The 23,762-nt window shown below is 46.0% G+C and overlaps 1 protein-coding gene across 1 annotated transcript in view; it reads right to left on the bottom strand.

Moving 5' to 3' along the window:
* The window catches only part of PGBD5 (piggyBac transposable element derived 5), a 257,759-nt gene that overhangs the window by 151,124 nt on the left and 82,873 nt on the right, over positions 1-23,762 (bottom strand). The gene's annotated exons all lie outside the window — the stretch shown is intronic.

Raw genomic sequence — 23,762 nt, forward strand, 5'->3', positions numbered from 1 at the left:
CTGGTTTGGCTGGGTGAGAGGAGTCTGGCCAGGATCCAAGGGGTAATGTTTCTCCTTGCGGAAAGTGACATGTCAAGCTGGGCCTCTGATCTTTCCCAGCACCTGCGCCCTGAAGTACTTTTCTCTGCCCTTAACAGAAATACCACCCTCAATCCAATGGGCAAGTAGAGAAGACCAATCAAATCTTGACCGGATTCCTGCATCACTTCGTCAATGCACATCATGATGACTGGGTTAAGTTGCTGCCTTGGGCGGAATTCTCGTATAACAATCAAGTAAGTGAATCCTCAGGAAGATTTCCGTTTCAGATTGTGTTTGGACTCCAACTCGGGATCCCTCTTCCCATCTCTGGGCCTTCAGGTGTTCCTGCAGCTGACACCTTTACAGAGGAGTTCTCGAAAGTGTGGAGCGACACCAAGGTCGCTTTGAAGAAGGCCTCACAATGTATGAAGAGGCATGCGGACAAAAGATGCCTGGATACTCCAATCTTTCGGTCCAGAGATAAGGTGTAGCTCTCCTCCAGGTGCATGGGTCTGAAGGTGCCCTCTTAACAACTGGGTCCCCGGTTCATTGGTCCTTTTGAAGTCTTGAAACAGAGCAACGCAGTCTCGTACAAATTGAAATTGCCTGCTTCTTTACGTGTGCCTGACTCTTTTCATGTTTCCCTCCTCAAACTAGTAGTTTTGAGCTCTTTTTTTAAGGACCCAGGCTCCACTCCGGATCCCGTCAGTGAGGAGGATGTCTTTGAGGTAAAAAATATCTTGGCCACTAAGAAAGTAAGGGTTAAGACCTATTATTTGGTGGATTGGAGGGGATTTGGCCCTGAGTAGAGGTCATGGGAGCCTAAAGAGAAAATTCAGGCCCCTCTCCTACTGAAAAAATTCAGGCTTGAAAAAGAGGGGGCGTAAAGAGGGGGATACTGTTACACCCAGTCCCGGTTCCGTACCTTCACGGGGTCCCCGGCGGGACTCCAGCTCTGTGCAGGCCCCGCACTGTCCTGCTGCAGCCCCTGCTTCCTCTCTTCCCCCTGCTTCCTGGCGCGCAGCAAGCAGGTCCTCGGGTAGAGTGCTTAGGTTGCACGCATGTGCTCCTGGTCTTTTAAAGACACAACGTGCATTTTTCAAAAAGTACTTCTGACCAATGGCTTGTTAGTAATTACTAATTCTAGCCCCTCCACCATAGGGAGGGTGCCGGATCAACAAGTATCCTCTGTTGCTAGCTTCTGGTTTCAGCTACTGTGTGCCTCAGCTTCTGAAGTGTTCTGCCAGTGCTCCACTTACTCTGTTTGTCTCCGCAGACTATCAGCTCCCTGTTACCCGGCTATCCTGGACGATGACTGTTCTGCCTATGTCCCGCCATTCTGCCATCTGTATTTCTGGACAATGCCTGTACCACTAGTGTCAGCTCCACAACGTCTGTCAACCCTGTTTGTATACCTGTTCTTCTAGTTTTGTGATCTATTTAATTACATGCCCTTGAGGGTTAATGTATGTGGGGGAAACAACTATGGAAATTAGGGCACGGATTAGCAAACATTAAAGTACGATTCAGGCTGAGTTCACACGTAGCAGAATTGCCGCGGAAATTTCCGCGGCAATTCTGCGCCTCCTGCAGCGGGTATATCGCATGCAGAATTTGCATGCATATACCCGCAGAAAACTAGCGTTTTGCAAGCATAATTAGCTTGCAGAGTGCTAGCGTTTTCCAAGCGATCTGTAGCATCGCTTGGAAAACTGTTTGACAGGTTGGTCACACTTGTCAAACATAGTGTTTGACAAGTGTGACCAACTTTTTACTATAGATGCAGCCTATGCAGCATCTATAGTAAAAGATAGAATGTTAAAAATAATAAAAAAAATTAAAAAAAAGGTTATACTCACCTCAGCGGCGTCCGTTCCTAATGCTGTGTGTTCAGGACCTTCCATTGACGTAGCGGTCACGTGACCGCGACGTCATCGCGGTCATGTGACCGCGACGTCATCGCAGGTCCTTCACACACACCTCAGAAGCGTCTGAGAAGGTCGGGCCGCCAGAAGGTGAGTATATCGCTATTTTTTATTTTAATTCTTTTTTTTTTTACCACTTATATGGTGCCCAGTCCGTGGAGGAGAGTCTCCTCTCCTCCACTCTGGGTACCAACCGCACTTGATCTGCTTACTTCCCGCATGGTGTGCACAGCCCCGTGCGGAAAGTAAGCACATCAATGCATTCCTATGTGTGCAGAATCGCCGCGATTCCGCAATTTTAATGAACATGCTGCGTTTTTTTCTGGATTGCGATTCCGCTCAGGAAAAAGATGCAGCATGTGCACAAAAAATGCGGATTGCAATCTGTTACATAGGATGCTTAATGTTAGCGTTTTTTTCACGGTATTATAGCGTTTTTATAGCGAAAAACCGCGAAAAAAAACGCAAAAAATCTGCTACGTGTGCACACAGCCTCAAAATAGACTGCTTGATTTACCGGTGTCTAAACATTTTTGTGAATGTAGGCATTCTGTGAATCAACTGAGGTTTAGAGTGATTGATACAGAGGAGAGGGGGTGACAGGGTAAAGATGCTCAAAAAAAAAGAATCGAGATGGATCTCTACTCTTGACATGTTGCAACCTAGAGGTCTTAATATAGAATACCATTTACATATATATGGATCTTGACCTTGCTACATACTTCCCACTGTAATAAGTCAACAGTGTATGTGTATATACAGTACAGACCAAAAGTTTGGACACACCTTCTCATTTAAAGATTTTTCTGTATTTTCATGTCTATAAAAATTGTTCATTCACACTGAAGGCATCAAAACTATGAATTAACACATGTGGAATTATATACTTAACAAAAAAGTGTGAAACAACTGAAATTGTCTTATATTCTAGGTTCTTCAAAGTATCCACCTTTTGCTTTGATGACTGCTTTGCACACTCTTGGCATTCTCTTGATGAGCTTCAAGAGGTAGTCACCTGGAATGGTTTTCACTTCACAGGTGTGCCCTGTCAGGTTTAATAAGAAGGATTTCTTGCCTTATAAATGGGGTTGGGACCATCAGTTGTGTTGTGCAGAAGTCTGCTGGATACACAGCTGACAGTCTTACTGAATAGACTGTTAGAATTTGTATTATGGCAAGAAAAAAGCAGCCTAGTAAAGAAAAAGGAGTGGCCATCATTACTTTAAGAAATGAAGGTCAGTCAGTCCGAAAAATTGGGAAAACTTTGAAAGTGTCCCAAGTGCAGTGGCAAAGACCATCAAGCTCTACAAAGAAACTGGCTCACGTGAGGGCCGCCCCAAGAAAGGAAGACCAAGAGTCACCTCTGCTTCTGAGGATAAGTTTATCCGAGTCACCAGCCTCAGAAATCGCAGGTTAACAGCAGGTCCGCTGTACCTTGGTTAGTGCAATTGTTGGAGGCCTTGAACAGGTAAGCATCTCTGCCTGTATACTGGTGTTTTTTTGTTTAGAATAGTGGAGGTTTTTCCTCTTATGGTGTTTTTTTTAGATTAGGACTGCCAATATGTAAGGACCTTTGACGTGGGTTGGCAGCTTAAATATTGTGGCCATAATATCGACCAATACCTTGCATACATTGTTATGTTTTTGGTGCACTGTATATTTTTCCAGGGTGCGGCTGGGCCCTAGATGGCTCTGTACACTGTGGCCTCTGTTCACACAGGATGCATCATGGTGAGCCCGCTACATGGCGTCATTAATAGGCTTAGAGCCATATACTTTGCATTCCTGTGTGAACACGCCACATACAGACTATTTGTTGGCACAGGTGCACCAAGCGGCCAATTCCTGATTGTAGGCTGGCTGCATTATCGGTATTATTGCACCTGTGTATTTGCCATCTTAATTTGGGTCCGCTGTACCTTGGTTAGTGCAATTGTTGGAGGCCTTGAACAGGTAAGCATCTTTGCCTGTATACTGGTGTTTTGTTTTTTTTTCAGGTTAACAGCAGCTCAGATTAGAGACCAGGTCAATGCCACACAGAGTTCTAGCAGCAGACACATCTCTACAACTGTTAAGAGGAGACTTTGTGCAGCACGCCTTCATGGTAAAATAGCTGCTAGGAAACCACTGCTAAGGACAGGCAACAAGCAGAATAGACTTGTTTGGGTTAAAGAACACAAGGAATGGACATTAGACCAGTGGAAATCTGTGCTTTGGTTTGATGAGTCCAAATTTGAGATCTTTGGTTCCAACCACCCTGTCTTTGTGCGACGCAGAAAAGGTGAACGGATGGACTCTACATGCCTGGTTCCCACCGTGAAGCATGGAGGAGGAGGTGTGATGGTGTGGGGGTGCTTTGCTGGTGACACTGTTGGGGATTTATTCAAAATTGATGGCATACTGAACCAGCATGGCTACCACAGCATCTTGCAGCAGCATGCTATTCCATCCGGTTTGTGTTTAGTTGGACCATCATTTATTTTTCAACAGGACAGTGACCCCAAACACACCTCCAGGCTGTGTAAGGACTTGACCAAGAAAGAGAGTGATGGGGTGCTACACCAGATGACCTGGCCTCCACAGTCACCAGACCTGAACCCAATCGACATGGTTTGGGGTGAGCTGGACCGCAGAGTGAAGGCAAAAGGGCCAACAAGTGCTAACATCTCTGGGATCTCCTTCAAGATTGTTGGAAGACCATTCCCGGTGACTTCCTCTTGAAGCTCATCAAGAGAATGCCAAGAGTGTTCAAAGCAGTCATCAAAGCAAAAGGTGGATACTTTGAAGAACCTAGAATATAAGACAATTTCAGTTGTTTCACACTTTTTTGTTAAGTATATAATTACACATGTGCTAATTCATAGTTTTGATGCCTTCAGTGTGAATGAACAATTTTCATAGTCATGAAAATACAGAAAAATCTTTAAATGAGAAGGTGTGTCCAAACATTTGGTCTGTACTAGGGTTGAGCGAAACGGATCGAACAAATTCAAAAATCGCCGACTTTCGGCAAAGTCGGGTTTCATGAAACCCGACCCGATCCCAGTGTGGGATCGGCCATGAGGTCGGCGATCTTCGCGCCATTTTTCAGCCAATGAAGGAGGATGCAGAGTGTGGGCAGCGTGATGACATAGGTCTTGGTCCCCACCATCTTAGAGAAGGGCATGACAGTGATTGGCTTGCTTTCTGCGGCGTCACAGGGGCTATAAAGGGGCGTGCACGTCGACCGCCTTCTTACTTCTGCCGATCTCAGCATAGGGAGAGGTTGCTGCAGCTTCATCAGAAGCAGGGATATCGTTAGGGAGGGAAGATTAACCCCCAAACCGCTTGTGCTGTAGCGATTTCCACTGTCTAACACCACCTTTTCTTTGCAGGGACTGTGGAGGCTAGATTTTTGTGCATCAGCTCTGTAGCTTATTAGGCTGCCTTATAAGGCTCCCTGATAGCTGCATTGCTGTTTGTACGCCGCTGTGCAAACCAACTGCTTTTTTAAAAGCAAAAATCCTATTGCTCCTTTCTGCACAGTTATCTTGTTTATTTGTCCACACTTTTGTGTGCAGCAGTCCTTTTTATTGCTGGCTGCCATACTTGTCCTGAGATCATTGTAGGGAGATTGAAATTGTAGTACAGTCCTTGTATTTTTTGATATATCTTCCAGCCACGTTCTGCCACTTACATTGTATAGTCTAATACACAGGGCCTGTTTTTTGTTGCAGTATCCCCCCAAAAAAAGGGAGATTTAAATTGCCAACAAGTTTATATACGTCAGTTCTGTTTGTCGTACATCTGCCAGCCACGCTCTGCCACTTACATTGTATAGTCTAATACACAGGGCCTGTTTTTTGCTGCAGTCTCCCCCCCCAAAAAGGGAGATTTAAATTGCCACTCAGTGGATCTACGTCAGTTCTGTTTGTCGTATATCTGCCACCCACGTTCTGCCTTTTACATTGTGTAGTGTAATACACAGGGCCTGTTTTGCAGTCTCCCCCCCAAAAAAGGGAGATTTAAATTGCCAACAAGTTTATATACGTCAGTTCTGTTTGTCGTATATCTGCCAGCCACGTTCTGCCACTTACATTGTGTAGTGCAATACACTGGGCCTGAGTTTTGCTGCAGTCTCCCACCTCAAAAAAGGGAGATTTAAATTCTCAACAAGTTTATATACACCTTCTACCTTGTTTTACAGTACCATATAACGGTTGTTAGTTTGGTTACATTTTGCCGAAGATGAGGAAGTCTGGTGGAAGAGGCTGTGGGCGGTCGTTGCCAGCTGGTAATGATGGAGGTGGAGCATCTGGTGGTAGTGGGAAAAGCAAAATAGCACCTAAGGCTCGAGTTATTGAGCCAGCGTCATTGTCTGGCTACACAAGGCCTCGAAGGCTCCCTTATCTGGAAGTAGGAAAACCGCTTTTAAAGCCGGACCAGCAGGAAAACGTTTTGGCTTTCCTTGCTGACTCAGCCTCTAGCTCTTTCGCCTCCTCTACAGAAAGTTCGAAATATAAAAGCAGCGAGTCGTCAGTGGATGCTCCCGGTCAGGAACAAGTTGTCTCCTTGTGTCCTTCACCCAAAGCAAAAGTGAAGGATGCGGCAGGCGACACTACAGTTTACTCCATGGAGCTCTTTACACATACCGTGCCAGGGTTAGAAAGGGAAATAGTTAACAGCCCATTACAAGATGAATCGGACATAGAGTGCACAGATGCACAGCCACAGCTAGATTATTATGCTGTTCCATTGACTCAGATCACTACATTGCCTTCGCAGTGTACTGAGCCAGAATCTGACCCTGATGAGACTATGGTGCCCCGTCCCGAACGCTATAGCACCTTACACGGTGACACAGAGGAAGGAGCACATGACATTGAAGAGGAGGTGATAGATGACCCAGATTGGCAGCCATTGGGGGAACAGGGTGCCGCTGCAGTAGCTCTGAAGCGGAGGAGGATGATCCGCAGCAGGCATCTACATCGCAACAGCTGTCATCTGGCAGGCCCATATCTGGCCAAAAACGTTTGACAAAACCAAAAACACTTTTAGGACAGCGTGGCCATCCGGTGAAAGTAGCACAGCGTGCAATGCCTGAAAAGGTATTCGATAGAAGGAAGAGTGCAGTGTGGGAATTTTTTAACCAAGATCCGACTGATCAGTGCAAAGTTATCTGTAAGAAATGCTCAAAGACCTTTAGCAGAGGGAAGAATGTCCAAAATTTAAATACAACGTGCATGCGTAGACATTTAACCAGCATGCACTTGCAAGCCTGGACTAACTACCAAACGTCCAGTACCGTTGGTGCACCCGCTCAGAATGAAGGTCGTCAGCAACGCTACATTGCTTCCCTCACTGTAAGCCCACCGCTTAGGACACCACCAGCAGCAAATGTGGAGGTATCGTCGCAAGGCCAAAGCAGTCAGGGAATCACAAGGTTCTTGGTAGGAAACACTGTATGTAGGCCAACATCAAGAATACCATCACCAACCCTCTCTCAATCTGCCATGTCCACCACCACCCCCGATAGTTCCACCATATGCAGCTCTCCAGTCCAGCTCACCCTACAAGAGACTCTCGTTAGGAAAAGGAAGTACTCATCCTCTCATCCGCGTACACATGGTTTGAACGCCCACATTGCTAGACTAATCTCGTTAGAGATGATGCCCTACCGGTTGGTTGAAAGCGAAGCTTTCAAAGCCCTGATGGCCTACGCAGTACCACGCTATGACCTACCCAGTTGACACTTTTGTGAGAAAAGCCATCCCAGCCCTCCACCAGCATGTCAAAGACCGCATTGTCCATGCACTGAGGCAATCAGTCAGTAGAAAGGTGCACCTCACAACAGATGCATGGACCAAACAGGTATATGAAAGAAGGAAAAAGTTGCAGCACTCACCAGCGAATCTTCATTTCTTTATTTGATAAAACAAACCATTGTAGGTTGTGGCACTTGAAAGGCTTTGGCGTTACGAGGGGAGCGGGGTTGTGCAGGAACCCCGCTCCCCTCGTAACGCCAAAGCCTTTCAAGTGCCACAACCTACAATGGTTTGTTTTATCAAATAAAGAAATGAAGATTCGCTGGTGAGTGCTGCAACTTTTTCCTTCTTTCATATACCTGTTTGGATCGCTGTTAGTTCCTGCATGGCACCACCCTATTCTTCCTAGGACTGCTATATCCCTGTAGCTAAAAGAAAGATCTTCACGCCAAAGACAGTTCATAAGTGGATGCTACTTCTGTGCCAGTGCATTCTCCGTTTATAGATGCATGGACCAGTAGGCATGGCCAGGGACGTTACGTGTCCATCACGGCGCACAGGGTCCACAGGGGACAGCCATAGTGGGACAGTTCTGCCTAGCCCACGGTCTAGGAAACAGTTGGCTGTAGGCCTCCACCTCCTCCTCCTCCAGAAGCGAAAGCTCATCCACAGAGCGCAGTCGCACGACCACTCCATCCGCAGCTGCCAGTGTTGCACACGAGGTGTCCCATTATGGAACAGCTAGTGTAAGCGTCAGCAGGCTGTGCTGGAAATGAAGTGTTTGGGTGACAACAGACACACAGCGGAAGTACTGGCCGAGTATTTGCAGCAAGAAACTCAGTCATGGCTGGGCAGTGTACATCTTGAAGCAGGCAAGGTAGTCAGTGATAACAGAAGGAATTTTATGGCTGCCATAGCTCTTTCAGAACTGAAACACATACCTTGCCTGGCTCACACCTTGAACCTGGTGGTGCAGTGCTTCCTGAAAAATTATCCGGGGTTACAAGCCCTGCTCCTGAAGGTGCGAAGACTTTGCTCGCACATCCGCCGGTCGCCTGTACACTCCAGCCATATGCTGAACCATCAGCGATCACTGAAGCTTCCCCAGCACCACCTAATAATCGACATTGCAACAAGGTGGAACTCCACACTGCACTTGCTTCAGAGGCTGTGCGAACAGAGGCGTGCTGTAATGTATTTGTGGGATGATACACATACACGGGCAGGCAGTTGGATGGCAGACATGGAGTTGTCTGGTGTGCAGTGGTCGAAGCTACAAGACCTCTGTCAAGTCCTTCAGTGTTTTGAGGAATGCACATGGCTGGTAAGTGCAGACGACGCCATCATAAGCATAAGCATCCCACTAATGCATCTGCTGATGCAAAGTTTGACGCACATTAAGGAGCAGGTGTCTGCGGCCGAGGAGGAGGGAAGCCTTGATGACAGTCAGCCATTGTCTGGTCAGGGAACTCGCCTGGATGAGGTGGCGGACGAAGAGGAGGAGGATGATGGGGATGAATATTTATGGGAGGAGGATGCTTCTCAGGGTGCAATAGAAACTGGTGGCGTTGCAAGGTCAGGTACAGGGTTTTTGTGGGAGACAAGTGATGTTGATTTGCAAGAAAGTGCTCCTCAACCCAGCACAAGCAGTGAATTGACACCTGGAACATTGGCCCACATGGCTGATTATGCCTTGCGTATCCTAAAAAGGGACCCCCGCATTATAAAAATGATGACCGATGACGATTACTGGTTGGCCTGCCTCCTGGATCCACGATAGAAAGGGAAATTACAAAATATCATGCCACATGAGAACCTTGAGCAAATATTGGCTACCAAACAAGCAACTCTTGTAGTCCGTTTGGTTCAGGCATTCCCAGCACACAGTGGTGGTGATGGTTCTCACATGAGCTGTAGGGGGCAACATGGCAGAGGTGTAAGGCTACGTTCACATTTGCATGCAAAACGCATGCAAAACGCAGCTTTTTGTGACGCATGCGTCCAATTTTGGCATGATTTTCAGCGCAAAGAAAATGCATCATGCAGCGTCCTGTGCGCCCTGACGCTTGCGCCAAAAAAGACGCATGCATCACAAAACGCAAGACAACGCATGTCCATGCGCCCCCATGTTAAATATAGGGGCGCATGACGCATGCGCCGCTATGCATCGCCGAACCTGCGCCCGACACAACGCTAATGTGAAAGTAGCCTTAGAGGTGCACAACTCAGAAGTGGCATTGGACAGAGGGGTTTTATGACCAGGTTGTGGAGTGATTTCGCAATGACCGCAGACACGACAGGTACTGCTACATCGATTCAAAGTGACAGGAGACAGCATTTGTCCAGTATGGTTACAAACTATTTTTCCTCCCTTATCGATGTTCTCCCTCACACGTCATTCCCCTTTGATTACTGGGCATCTAAAATAGACACCTGGCCTGAATTGGCAGAATATGTATTACAGGAGCTCGCTTGCCCAGCTGCTAGTGTGCTTCAGTGCTGCTGGTTCAATACTGACCGAAAAAAGGACTCGTCTGGCTACCCGAAATGTTGATGATCTAACCTTCATTAAAATGAACCAATCATGGATTTCAAATTATTTTGCCCCACCTTCCCCGGCTGACACGTAGCTTGCCTGAAAAATGTCTTGCTTTTGGCCTCCTCTTACTGACTGCTCCAATTCCTCCATTTGCAGCTGCTGAATGTCCACCATAGGCCATTTTTATACCTCCCTAAATGGTCTGACTCCCCCCACAGGGCCGTGGTCACCACTTGGCGCAAGCACCCGTGCGATTGCCGTTTGCCTGGAGAGGTGTGTGTGCCCACTTTTGGGCGACGGCACTGGCACAGGGTCCCTCATAGTACAATGAAGTGTCTCGGATGGTGGTGGTGCACACCCAACGTCAGACACACCGTCGTAATATGAGGGGCCCTGTGCCAGTACCGCCGCCCACGAGAGAGTGTTCCCCCCCAGCTCAAACAGTGCTCTACCACTTGCAAAACTTACCTCTCACTGCTACACCACTGTTTAGTCTGTGCTGTTAAATCCTTCAATGGCACTGCCAATACAAATTTGTTGAAATGATAGATGATAGTAAAAATATACAGGGGCCCTGCCCTCCATTTAGACCAGTTAACACTGTGCGCGAACTACCACTGTCTGCTACTCAGCAGAGGAGCCCACCCCTGTACCTAACTATGCCATCTGTTTATTTAAGAACATTGTTTTGGCAGACATTTAGCCCACTTTACTGTTTTGGCCTACTAACTGTGTCAGCCACTCCTTCCAGTTGTCCTCCACCGAACAAAGCAATGCCGCCTGTGTACTCCAGTTACCAATTTTGAACTGCATTTAGCCTACTTTATCATTTGGGCCTACTACCTGTGTCTGCCTGCGCCACTCCTTACAGTTGTCCTCCACTGCACAAAGCTATGCCGCCTGTGTACTCCTGTTACAAATTTAGAACTGCATTTAGCCTACTTTTTTAATGTGGGCCTACAAACTGTGTCTGCGCCACTCATTACAGTTGTCCTCCATTGAACAAAGCGATGCCGCCAGTTTACTCCTGTTACCAGTTTTGAACTGGATTTAGCCTACTTACTTTTTTGGGCCTACTAACTGTGTCAGCCCCTCCTTACAATTGTCTTCCGCTGAGGAAAGCAATGCCGCCTGTTGAGTCCTGTTACCAATTTTAAACTGCATTTAGCCTACTTTTTTATTTTAGGCCTACTAAGTCTGTCTGCGCCACTCATAACAGCTGTCCTCCATTGAACAAAGCTATGCCGCCTGTGTACTCCAGTTACCAATTTTGAACTGCATTTAGCCTACTTTTTTATTTTAGGCCTACTACCTGTGTCTGTCTGCGCCACTCATTACAGCTGTCCTCCATTGAACAAAGCTTGCCACCTGTGTACTCCAGTTACCAATTTTGAACTGCATTTAGCCTACTTACTTATTTAGGCCTACTAACTGTCTCTGCCTCCCATTACAGTTGTCCTCCACTGAACAAAGCTGAGTCTCAATTTTCATCCTGTTTCAGATATTAAACAGCATTTGGCCTACTTGTTTGGTTGGGCCTACTAACGGTGTCTGCCGCTGCTTGTTGTTCTCCTCCACTGAACAAAGCTGAGCCTCAATTTTCATCCTGTTTCGGATATTAAACTGCATTTGGCCTACTTGTTTGGTTGGGCCTACTAACGGTGTCTGCCGCTGCTTGTTGTTCTCCTCCACTGAACAAAGCAGTGCCGCCTGTTTACTCCTGTTACCAATTTTGAACTGCATTTGGCCCACTTTATTACTTGGGCCTACTAACTGTGTCTGCCACTCATTACAGTTGTCCTCCACTGAACAAAGCAATGCCGCCTGTTTAGTCCTGTTACCACATTTGAACTGCATTTAGCCTACTTTATTATTTGGGCCTACTAACTGTGTTTCCTTCTTATCCTGCCCATTGCCCAGCCACTGCTAGATGAGTCTGTTGGTACATTGACCCAGACCACTACATTCCCCTTGCACTCTACACAGCCAGAATCTGACCCTGCTGAAAGTCAGGTTCCCCTTCCCGCATACTATACCACCTTACACGGGGACAAAGAGGAAGGTGCAGATGAAAGTGCAGGTTCCTTCATCAGGTGGGGGGGCATACCGTTGGCGACGTCACTGGCACAGGGCCCCTCATAGTACGCAAAAGTGTCTCTGCCGGTGGGAGGCGCCCCCGCCGTCAAACACACCGCCGTACTTTGAGGGGCCCTGTGCCAGTGCCAATGCAAACGAGTGGGCCCCCCCTGCTTGCTAAGGATCACAGCATTTGCAAAGTTTAAATACTTTCCTCTCCCTGCTCCACTGCCGTGACGTAGTCCGTGTTTCCTGGGCCCACAAAAAACTTGAACCAGCCCTACCCCCCCACAACTTTAGCCAAATGACCCCCAATTTTCAATGCCTAACTATTATTATAAGGTAAATTAAGATTGACAAGCTTAAGTAACAAGAATTGATGTTTTTGGCATTAAAATGGGCACTGTAGGTGTTTTCCTGTCCTCCACTCACTGCCGACTTTGATTCCCCATTGACTTGCATTGGGTTTCATGTTTCGGTCGGCCCCCGACTTTACGCAATAATCGGCCGATTTCACCCGACCCGATTTTTGAGAAAGTTGGGTTTCGTGAAACCCGACTCGATCCTAAAAAAGTAAAAGTCGCTCAACTCTAGTCTGTACTGTATATATTTGTGGTTTTTTTTAATATATTCACATTTTCTTTTTTTTCTTCCTTTTATTTTTATCTTAGGGATTGAAGAACGGATCGTCTGGTGGATATGGGGACTGAGTGTCCTGAAATCAACAAAATGTGTCTATCCCTGTATATATTTTTCAGTCCCTATTCCCTCTACTCCTTCCCTGTTGTTCATCCTATGTGATTAAAAAGATTGCCATATTGCCTATATATGTTCTTTATACTTTGTGCCTGTGTAGTGTGTACATTATTCCAGATCAAACAGGGGTTAAGTTTTGCCTCTACGCTTCCCTGTTGCCATGGATATGGCTGATGGGGGCGTATCTGCAGCCTGGGTTTGCTCACTGTGTGCCATGTCATGGGTCTGGAGCCGGGGTTGTGGTCACGTCACTGTGTCATGTGATCACTCTCCATCCTGGATTTTTGGGCGAGCGGACGCAGACACTGGATCATCACCACATGCACATGTTCTGGATGGCACAGGGATGTGTGAGTAAGCCTGAGAGGCTATTTGAGCTTGTGATTAAGGCATTAACACACTGGATTATATCGATTGGTGGATAAGGGCTGATTTACATGCGATTTGGGACATGTGAGATGATTGGTGAGTAATCACCATGACAACCATTATGCATGGAACAGATTGGCTGTTGTGTGTATGGGTTGTCGATCTATTTAACATTGATCCTTCTCCTATTTTTTTTATTTCATATTATGTATATGTGATATTGTTTTGATTTTGAAGGAATTATTATGTGAATTTTTAAGAATATTTTTTGTCTGTATATATTAAGTGTTGGTGGACAGTACCTTATAGGTGATTGGTGCATGTGTGTATCCACACTATATAAGGCTGCCATTTTGCTCTGTGCTCTATACTTGATAAAGACCATTTGGTCAAAACGTTGTATGATGGCGGAATAAAGTTTTTTCCACTCTTTCACCTGGACTGGATGCTGTTCCATATTTTATTTTGGTACCCTGCTTGTATGTCTGTCCAGCTGGGACAGCTGCCACGTGTCGGGGTCTAACTGGAGGTAGCATCCATGTCCCCCAGGCATTCCATTTTGACCCTGTTCGAGGGGACTTACCATGAGAGTCTCGGGCTCACAATCACACCCCCTTCGGAGCCCCCCAGACCGTGGTCCTGAGGTTCCACAAAAAAATCAATAAACTAATGTGAACTTCACCATCTGTGCCTCCGCTTCCATTGGTTACATAATCCAAATGTGTTCTTTATCAACATAAACAATAGTATAATGTTGGCCCCTTCAAAATTACCATGGCTGAAAGAGGATGATGAAATAATCTATTAAATACTTTCTTTTCTACAGTATTTTAACTGGAAAATCCAATGACAGAAGACAGAGTCAATGATACAATTACACTGTTCTACAGTCAAATTGGTTCAGAGACGAAAACAGTTGAATTTAACTAATTTTGTGGTGCTGAAAATGAATATGATGTTGAATGTGAAGAGGCCATCTATGCCTTTTGCAGTTCCAATGACCTGGAGAGAGCCAACTGATCACACTACCAATTGCTATTTCTGCATGGTACTCCCCATGATAGGCGTTTCAAGGAAGAAGTAGACTTTCAAGTATCCAAATATTCCATCTGCAATATGCCCAGTACCACATACAGAAGAACTGACAGTTCTAAATGCAGCAGAAACATTTTCACTCGAGTCAAGTGAGGAAGACTGGGGCACTTGGTGTCATGAAGCATATTACTCCCACGACACAGCCTTTGTGTCAGCAACCTCAACTGAACCACACCTTGTAACACAAATTAAGTGATCGTTCTCGTTAGATATTTGGATATGTCCAAGAATAAGGTTGAGCTCTTCATTTCCAGGCTATAGCAGTAGAATCTCCTAACAGGCGATGTTTGAATTTCATTGTTCCACAACCGTGATAATGATTTCGTCCAATCCTTCTTCATGGTGGAATGCATCAACAGTTTAATTGAAGCTCAGCATATAAATCATAATTCAAAGGAATGGAGGCTCTTCATAGATTTGTCCAAAACAAGCCTAAAAGCAATCTTTTTGCATAATTGCAATGTGCTACCTTCAATTCCAGTTGGCTACGCAGTCCACATGAAACAGCTGTTGAGGTGCTTGAATTATTACCAACATTTGTGGCCCCTCCATGCTGACTTAAAGGTAATTGCCCTTTTACTTGGTCTCCTGGGTGAATACACAAAGTACTGCTGTTTTCTGTGTGAGTGGGATAGTCGTGCAAGAGAATATCACCATGATAAAAGAGACTAGCCTCTTCAACATTCACTTCAGTCAGTAAAGAGTAAAAATGTCCTCCATCCAGCACTTATTGACCCACAAAAGATTTTACTACCATCATAGCATATCACGTTAGACCTAAAGAAGAACTTTATAAAGTCAATGAATAAAAATGCTAAAGCATTCACGTATCTCATTGATAACTTTCCAAGTTTAAATGAAGCAAAGAAAAAGAAAGGAGCGACGAACACGGTGAGAGATTTTGCCAAGATATTGCAACTATGGAGAAAAGATATCAAGGAAAATATAAATTCATCAATACTTGCAGATTACTGTTGGGTAATTGTAAGAGATGATCCGATGGAGGAGTACAAGAGACAAGTGTAACACCCCAAGTTCCTGGTTGTTTCAGTGGCATTGCTTTCCTCACGGGGAGAGTGGTATCATGCTTGGAAGCAAGGAAGGATTCCTTTTATCAGGTATTCACAAACATGCAACATGTTCTTACACCAGGTGAGAAGGGGGAGCTCTGATCCAGTTTGTGGGTGGCTCCCCTATATATATTCTGGCTGGAGGGGAAGTTAGGGAGCAGTCTGTCAGAGGGACAGAGCAGGGTAGTCTGTCACAGAGGAGTGAGGAGGGAGGAAGCAGAAAGAAGAGAGTCAGGAAGACAGAGGGGCCGTGCAGCCACGTGAGGTGCTGCAGCTCCTGGACAGGAGAGAGAAAGACAGAATAAGTTGTAGAGAGTGTGAAGGAGGGAAAGAGGCACATGAGAGTGAAGAGCTGGAGAGAAGCTGTGACTGGGCTTTCTCCACGCTGAGTGCAGATACCGGTAGCGGGAAGACCGAGGTTGTGGCAGTAACTCTATGCCTCACGGCAGAAACTGGCAGACAGAAGATTGCAGGATACCTGTTCACCATTGACACCTGAGTACACAGTAGCAGATAAAGCCCGGGTCGTGATAGAGATACTGTAAAAAGGCTCAAGCTACCTGTCATATGTAGTTTCCTTCCTAAAGGGGGACAGAGAGAAAACATGAGGACCTTGTGTGAGGCCTAAGGCAGCAAGGGACTACACCACAGCGCTAGATGGAAGGCTTCCAACCCCACCTGGTAAAGGGGATTCCAGATTCGCTTCCAAGCTGGCCGGACCTTAGCTGTACCTGTGTGATCCAGTACCCTGGACTGCGGCTGCCTGAAATCATCAGTAAAACAGGTAAAGAGACTGCAACCCTGTGTCCTCCATTTATTCCAGGCACACCATCCTTGCCAAACACCTCAGAAGCCCTGGGGACCCAGCTTCACCTGTGGGAAGCCATACCATCCCTGCTGCCACAACATCACCCCAGAGGACCCCTTTAAGCAGCGTCGGTCACCCCTGACCGAGTACCACAGGTGGCGTCACAGACTTTCATTATTTCACAGACCCCTTTAAAGACCTTTCCTTTAACATGGATGCCCAGGGCCACGGAGCGGGTCACCGCCACCGTGACACATCCCTTTAAGTACTGGACCCAGTACCGAGGACCCCACGGCTCCGGTGGGCACTCCACAAGCAAAAACAGTTGTCAATGAATGAAGACCAAATTTTGAGGTACAATGTTGTGAATTCTGCTCTTGGGCTCCCTCCGGTGGTTATAAGTGGTAGCGCTGCTGTCTTTGGATCGCTGCATTCATCAGGTGTGTCCACCTATTGCAATTTTGACTGGGCTATTTAGTCTTGCTTGACCCTTTAGTCAGTGCCAGTTGTCCATTGTTCCTGGAGGATTCACATCCCTGCCTGGTCTCTCCTGCTTTGCTGTTCATTTCAACAAAGATAAGTTCTGGCTTTGTTTTTTGCAGTCCACATGCTGTGGGCCTTATTGTTCAGTTCTTTTCTATGTTTTTGTCTTGTCCAGCTTGGTCTGTATAAGGATTTGTTCAGCCAAGCTGGTATCTCTGGAGATGCAGATATACCCTCCATATCTTTAGTTAGATGTGGAGATTTTGTATTTTCTGTGGTGGATATTTTCTAGTGTTTTAATACTGACCGCATAGTACTCTGTCCTATCCTTTCTAGTCAGCTAGAGCGGCCTCCTTTGCTAAATCCTGATTTCAGTCTGCGTATGTTATTTTCCTCTCATCTCACAGTCAATATTTGTGGGGGGCTGTCTATCCTTTGGGGATTTTCTCTGAGGCAAGATAGTTTTCCCTTTTCTATCTCTAGGGGTATTTAGTCCTCCGGCTGTGTTGAGATGTCTAGGGAGTGTTAGGTACATTCCACGGCTACTTCTAGTTGCGGTGTTAAGTTCAGGGTCTGCGGTCAGTACAGGTTCCACCTTCTCCAGAGTACGTCTCATGCTGCTCCTAGGCCACCAGACCATAACAGTACAATTTCTGTAACTGTTTATAATTTGTAATAGTGTTTAGACTTATTATTTAGAATTTTATTTGAATTGTTGCTAAGTTACCTCTAAAAAAAAAATCAGAAAATTGGCATACCATAATATTTTATCATATTTGCAAAAATAATGTTTAAAAGTACTGAAAATTTTATGCGTTAATTATATGTAGAAGTAAAAGGAAAACTTTGATATTACAGAAACAAGAGCCAACTAAAATTTTCATTTTCAGATATAAATCCAGGTGGTCTGACAAGGTGGCTAATTTCATAACTGAACCTGACAACTTTTGAAAATACAGTTGTGTGAAACAGTGTTTGCCCTCTTCCTGATTCACACTTAAATGTTTCAGATCACAAAACAAATGTAAATATTAGATAACCGATAACACAAAAGGAAACACAAAATAAAGTTTTTAACCCCTTCATGCCAGGGCCATATTCCGTTTTTGCGTTTCTGCTTTTTGCTCACCTTCTACCCAAAGCAATAACTTTATGTTTCCATCAATATGGCCAGGTGAGGGCTTGTGTTTTGCATGATGATTTGTACTTTTGAACGACACCATTGTACTAAAAAAAAGCAAAAAAATTCCAAGCGTGGTGAAATTGCAAAAAAAGTGCAATTCCACACTTGTTTTTTGTTTGGCTTTTTTGCTAGGTTCATTAAATGCTAAAACTAACCTGATATTATGATTCTCCAGGTCATTACAAGTTCATAGACACCAAACATGTCTAGGTTATTTTTTATCTAAGTGGTGAAAAAAAATTCAAAACTTTGCTAAAAGAAAAAAAAAAAAACATTTTGTGATACCCGTAGCGTCTCCATTTCTCATGATCTGGGGTCATGTGAGGGCTTATTTTTTGCGTGCCGAGCTGATGTTTTTAATGATACCAAATTTGTGCAGATACGTTCTTTTAATCGCCCGTTATTGCATTTTAATGCAATGTCATGGCGACCAAAAAAACGTAATTCTGGCGTTTCAAATTTTTTTCTCGCTACGCCATTTAGCGATCAGGTTAATGCTTTTTTTTATTGATAGATCGGGAGATTCTGAAAGCGGCGATACCAAATATGTGTAGATTTGATTTTTTTTATTGTTTTATTTTGGATGGGGCAAAAGGGGGGTGATTTAAACTTTCATTTTTTTTATTTTTTTCATATTTTTAAAAACATTTTTTTTTACTTCTGCAATGCTTCAATAGCCTCAATGGGAGGCTAGAAGCTGGCACCACTTGATCGGCTCAGCTACATAGCAGCGATCATCAGATCGCTGCTATGTAGCTGAATTGCAGGTGTGCTGTGAGCGCCGACCACAGGGGGGCGCTCACAGAAGGCCGGCATTAGTAACCATAGAGGTCTCAAGGACCTCTATGGTTACCATCCTGATGCATCGCCGACCCCCGATCATGTGACGGGGGTCAGCGATGCGCTCATTTCCGGCCGCCCGGCCAGAAGCGCCGGTTAAATGCCGCTGTCTGCGTTTGACAGCGGCATTTAACAGGTTAATAGCGGCAAGTGAATCACGATTTCACCCGCCGCTATTGCGCGCACATGTCAGCTGTACAAATCAGCTGACATGTCGCGACTTTGATGTGGGCTCACCGCCGGAGCCCACATCAAAGGGGGAGACACGTCATTTGAAGTAATAGTACGGCGCATGTCGTGAAGGGGTTAAAAATGTTTTAATTGGTTTATTCTGAGTGAGGTGAATAGGGGGTTATTTAAAGTTAGTTTTTAATTTATTTTTTTATATTTTTACTTTTTTTTTTTTTTACTTTTACTACCTTCAGTAGTCTTCATGGGAGACTAGAAGCTGTGATCATTCAATCACCTGTGCTACACATAGCAGGGCTTCAGCCATGCTTTGTGCATCTAAAACGATCACCTGCTATCAACGCCAAATGATGGGTGGTGCTCATAGCTTTCTGTTTATGACAACCACGGGGGTCTCCTGCAGACCCCGGATTGTCATGCCAACCTATAGGTGACCCGCGGTCATGTGACACGGGTGCCGTTGGGCAGGTTTGTGACGAGCTTCCGGCGTGTGCATGTGTGACGCTCCAGGGTCCTGGTCGTCACAGTGGCATTGCTTTCCCCACGGGGAGAGTGATGTCAAGCTTGGAAGCGATGAAGGATATCTTTCACCAAGTAATCACATACACACAACACGTTCATACTCCAGGCCAGAAGGGGGAGCTCTAAACTTGGTTTAGGGTGAACTCCCCCATAAATACATTCTGGTCTGGAGGGAAAGAGATTTCAGTCAGACTGTCAGAGGACAGAGAAGAGAGCAGACAGACAGAGTGTCAGAAGGTCTGAAGGGGCCATGTAGTCTGAGGTACTACAGCTCCTGGAGAAAAGAGAACTTAAAAAGAATGAACAACTTGTGGAAACTGTGCAGGAGAGAAAAGGCACAGGAGAGTGATACCAGTGGAGCAGAGCAGTGAATCAGCTACCTCCCTGGCTGGCGCAGATTCCGGTAGCCTGAAGACCGTGGCCGTGCTGAACTCTAAGTGGCATAGCTGAAACAGGCAGGACAGCTGAACTTCAAGTTACCTGTCTGCCTTTACACCCAGGAGACACAGTGATACTTATAGGGCCCGGGTCATGATAGAGACCCTATAAAAAGGCCTGCTTCACCTGTCATACGGGTTATGTCCTAACCTATAAAGGGGACAGAGAAGAACAGTGAGGACCTTATCAGAAGCCATAGGCAGTAAGGGACTACAACACCACTGCGCTGTTAGGGCTAGCGGAACGCACCAAATAATTAGAGAGATGGTATAAGGTGCGTTCGCAGCCCGGGGTTCACCGTGCAGAGATGGAACCTGCTGCTGAGTAATGACGGACTATATGGCGGTACAATGAGGATACACACATGGGTTAACTTCACCCTGTGTGAAGGAAGTGAACCCTGTTGCGTCACAGGGCCACGGTACTGCACAAAGAGCGTACGCAAGGAACCACAGAACTCTATCCCAGGACACAGGATTAGAGATCGTGTAGACCTCTTGCGCTCGACACCACAATTGGGGTATTTGAATAACTGAGAAAATAACTTAAATGCACAAGAGTGCGTACTGTGCCACTCTGGCGATCGGCACTAACCACCCAGACTTGGGTAAGGAAAGCGCTCTAATAGCGCACGGCGCCACACTGGTGGTCACAGCAATTTAGACACTGTTTTGTGTGTTATTGTGCTGATAGCTCAGACGGGCGCTAGATGGCAGACATCCACCTTATGCGAGCAGTCATACACAAGGGAAAGGATGTTTAAAGAACGACTTGCACTCATCAACACACACACGTTTTGAAATGTACACTAGCGCTTGGCCGTGCGGTCATGCGAACCTTTTATAGCTGCAGCAAGTACAGGACCTTCCCTGAAGGACCAATGGGAGGCTGCCACAGAAGTTGAGCACCTTCAGGACCTTCCAAGAGGACCAATGGGATTTGCTGCAGTGTCTAAGCATGTGACCCTTGATCTCCAATGAGAGATCTTACCCTGGGCATGCTCAGTATGTGAAAAGCAGGACTTAGTCCCAGAAAGACCTGCTTGCTGCTGGACATAGCTGGCTACAAGGACAGAGCCTGGAAGGGCAGTAGTAAACAGTCGTCCAGTATCAGCCTGAGCTAGACGCTGGGACCGATGTCTCCGCTGAGCAGACTCCACTGTGGCTGGAGAAAAATGGGAGACCGCAGCAGAGATGGTTCGAGATTCCCCCTGTGCAGAGGCGGGAACTCGACACCAAACACGCGCTTTGAGGAAGTCTTTCATCTCCACATGGTGAAGGGGACTCTGGATTTGCTTCCAAGCTGGCCAGACCCTGCCTGTCCTGTGATCTGGTGCCCTGGACTGCAGTTGCCTGAAGCTTCAGTAAATCAGGTAAAGAGACTGAAAACCTGTGTCCTTGTTCTTCACTGCACTTCTCACCATCTTCATTTATTCACCAGGAACCCTGGGGACATAATTCACCTATGGGAAGTTATACCATCTAGCTGCCATACCATCACCCCAGAGGACCCCTTTAAGCAGCCCTACCGACCGAATACCACAGGTGGCGTCACGAACATAAACTTTAATCGATATTCCTTTTACATGGGCGCCCAGGGCCACTGACCGGGTCACTGCCGTGACACGTCCCATAAAGTACTGGACCCGGTACCGAGTGCACCAAGGCCCTGGCGGGCGTTCCACATGTTATATGCCGCTGTCAGAGATTGACAGCTGCAGTTAATATATTAACAGCAATGGGTGGACCGCGATTCCACTCACTGATGTTAGGGTCACATGTCAGCTGATAAAAACAGCTGACATGTGCCAGAATATGTGGGCTCATCGCCGGAGTCTGCATCAAAAGGCAAGACATGTACGGCTCATGTCGGGAAGGTGTTAAATAAAGTCCTTTATTAAGGAAAAACAAATGCAAACCTATAGGGCCCCTTGTTAAAAAATGATTGCTCCCCCCTTAAAACATAAATTAACTGTGGTTTATTACATATTTGGGAAGCTGAGTTCAAATTCCCTAGCCACATACAGGCCTGATTACTGCTACACCTTTTCTTAATCAAGAAATGACTTACCATATATACTCGAGTAAAGGCCGCGTTTTCAGCACTTTTTTTTTGTGCTGAAAAAGCCCCCCCCTCGGCTTCTATTCGAGTGAGGGCCCCAGAAGACGGAGGGGGAGCAGCAGTAGCAGAGGAGCTAGTCACAGGAGGCAGGAGCTGGCTGATGCGACTAAAGCCTTTTCCCAATGAAAAAGAAAAATGAATATTCACTGCATTGGCAGTGAATATTCATTTCTCTTTAATAGCAGGTACAGTAGTTGCAGCCGCCGGCTTCCTGCAGCGGCAGGGTGAACACATGTGCCTGCTATTTAAGGCAATGAATATTCATTGCCCTCTACATCCATAGGCGTGAATGTTCATTCCCTTAAGTAGAGGGCACACGTGATCGCCTCACCACTCCAGCTGCAAGATAATGATGAGCAGGCTTTGCATACCAGGATGGGGATGAGGAGACCATTCATACCAGGATAGGGATGAGGAGCCATGCATGCAAGGATAGGGATGAAGAGCCATGCATATCAGGATAGGGATGAGGAGCCATGCATGCCAAGATGGGGTTAGAGGGCACAATGCATACCCAGCTTCAGGATAGGGATGAGGAGCCATGAATGCCAAGATGGGGTTAGAGGGCACAATGCATACCCAGCTTATACTTAAGTCAATAAGTTTTCCCAGTTTTTTGTGGTAAAATTAGGTGCCTCGGCTTATACTTGGGTCGGCATATACAGTATATACGGTATATAGGGCCTGCTGGACAAAGTGAAGTAGACCAAAAGATAAAGTAATTGAGATCTACCAGAAAAAGATTATATAGTGGGTAGTCAGGGCCGTATTTAGAGTTTCTGCTGCCCTAGGCACTTTTCGTGCTGCCTCCCCCACTGGTCAGTATGACTAATGCAGACACTGTCGGCAGTGACTTGGGCTACTTTCACATCAGCGATTTTTACCATTCGTGGCCGATCCGGCAGTTTTTCTGCATCTGCCACGTAACGCATCACTTACGGCAACACTGCGTTCGGTCTCATTCATTCCCTGTGGAACTTGCGGACATGTGCCGCACTTGCAGTTTTGCCGCGATCCGATAAATGCGGTACTTGCAGCAACGGAAAAAAACGCTGCTAGCAGTGTTTTTTTGTCTCATCGTAAGTGTAAAACCGCAAGTGCTGCACATGTTCGCAAGTCCCATAGGGAATCAGTAAGGGGTCCAAATCTATGTATATGCCCATGTAGCTCTTTCAAAGACAATTCCAGCAATATTTTTACATGTTCAGTCCATTCATCTGAAATCAGTTTGCATACATATGCAAATGAGGGAGTAGATCTGTTAGATCTGTTACTCCAGCTCTATACCCCCTCAGTGCTGTATTATATAGTATATAACACAGCCACATAGTATATAAGAGCCACGTAGTATATAGCAGCCACGTAGTATATAGCACAGCCCACACAGTATCTAACACAGCCCACGTAATATATAACACAGCCCACGCAGTGTATAACACAGCCCACGCAGTGTATAACACAGCCCACGCAGTGTATAACACAGCCCACGCAGTGTATAACACAGCCCACGCAGTGTATAACACTGCCCACGCAGTATATAACACTGCCCACGCAGTATATAACACTGCCCACACAGTATATAA

This window comes from Ranitomeya variabilis, chromosome 2 (assembly GCF_051348905.1).
Source record: "Ranitomeya variabilis isolate aRanVar5 chromosome 2, aRanVar5.hap1, whole genome shotgun sequence".
Lineage (NCBI taxonomy): Eukaryota > Metazoa > Chordata > Amphibia > Anura > Dendrobatidae > Ranitomeya > Ranitomeya variabilis.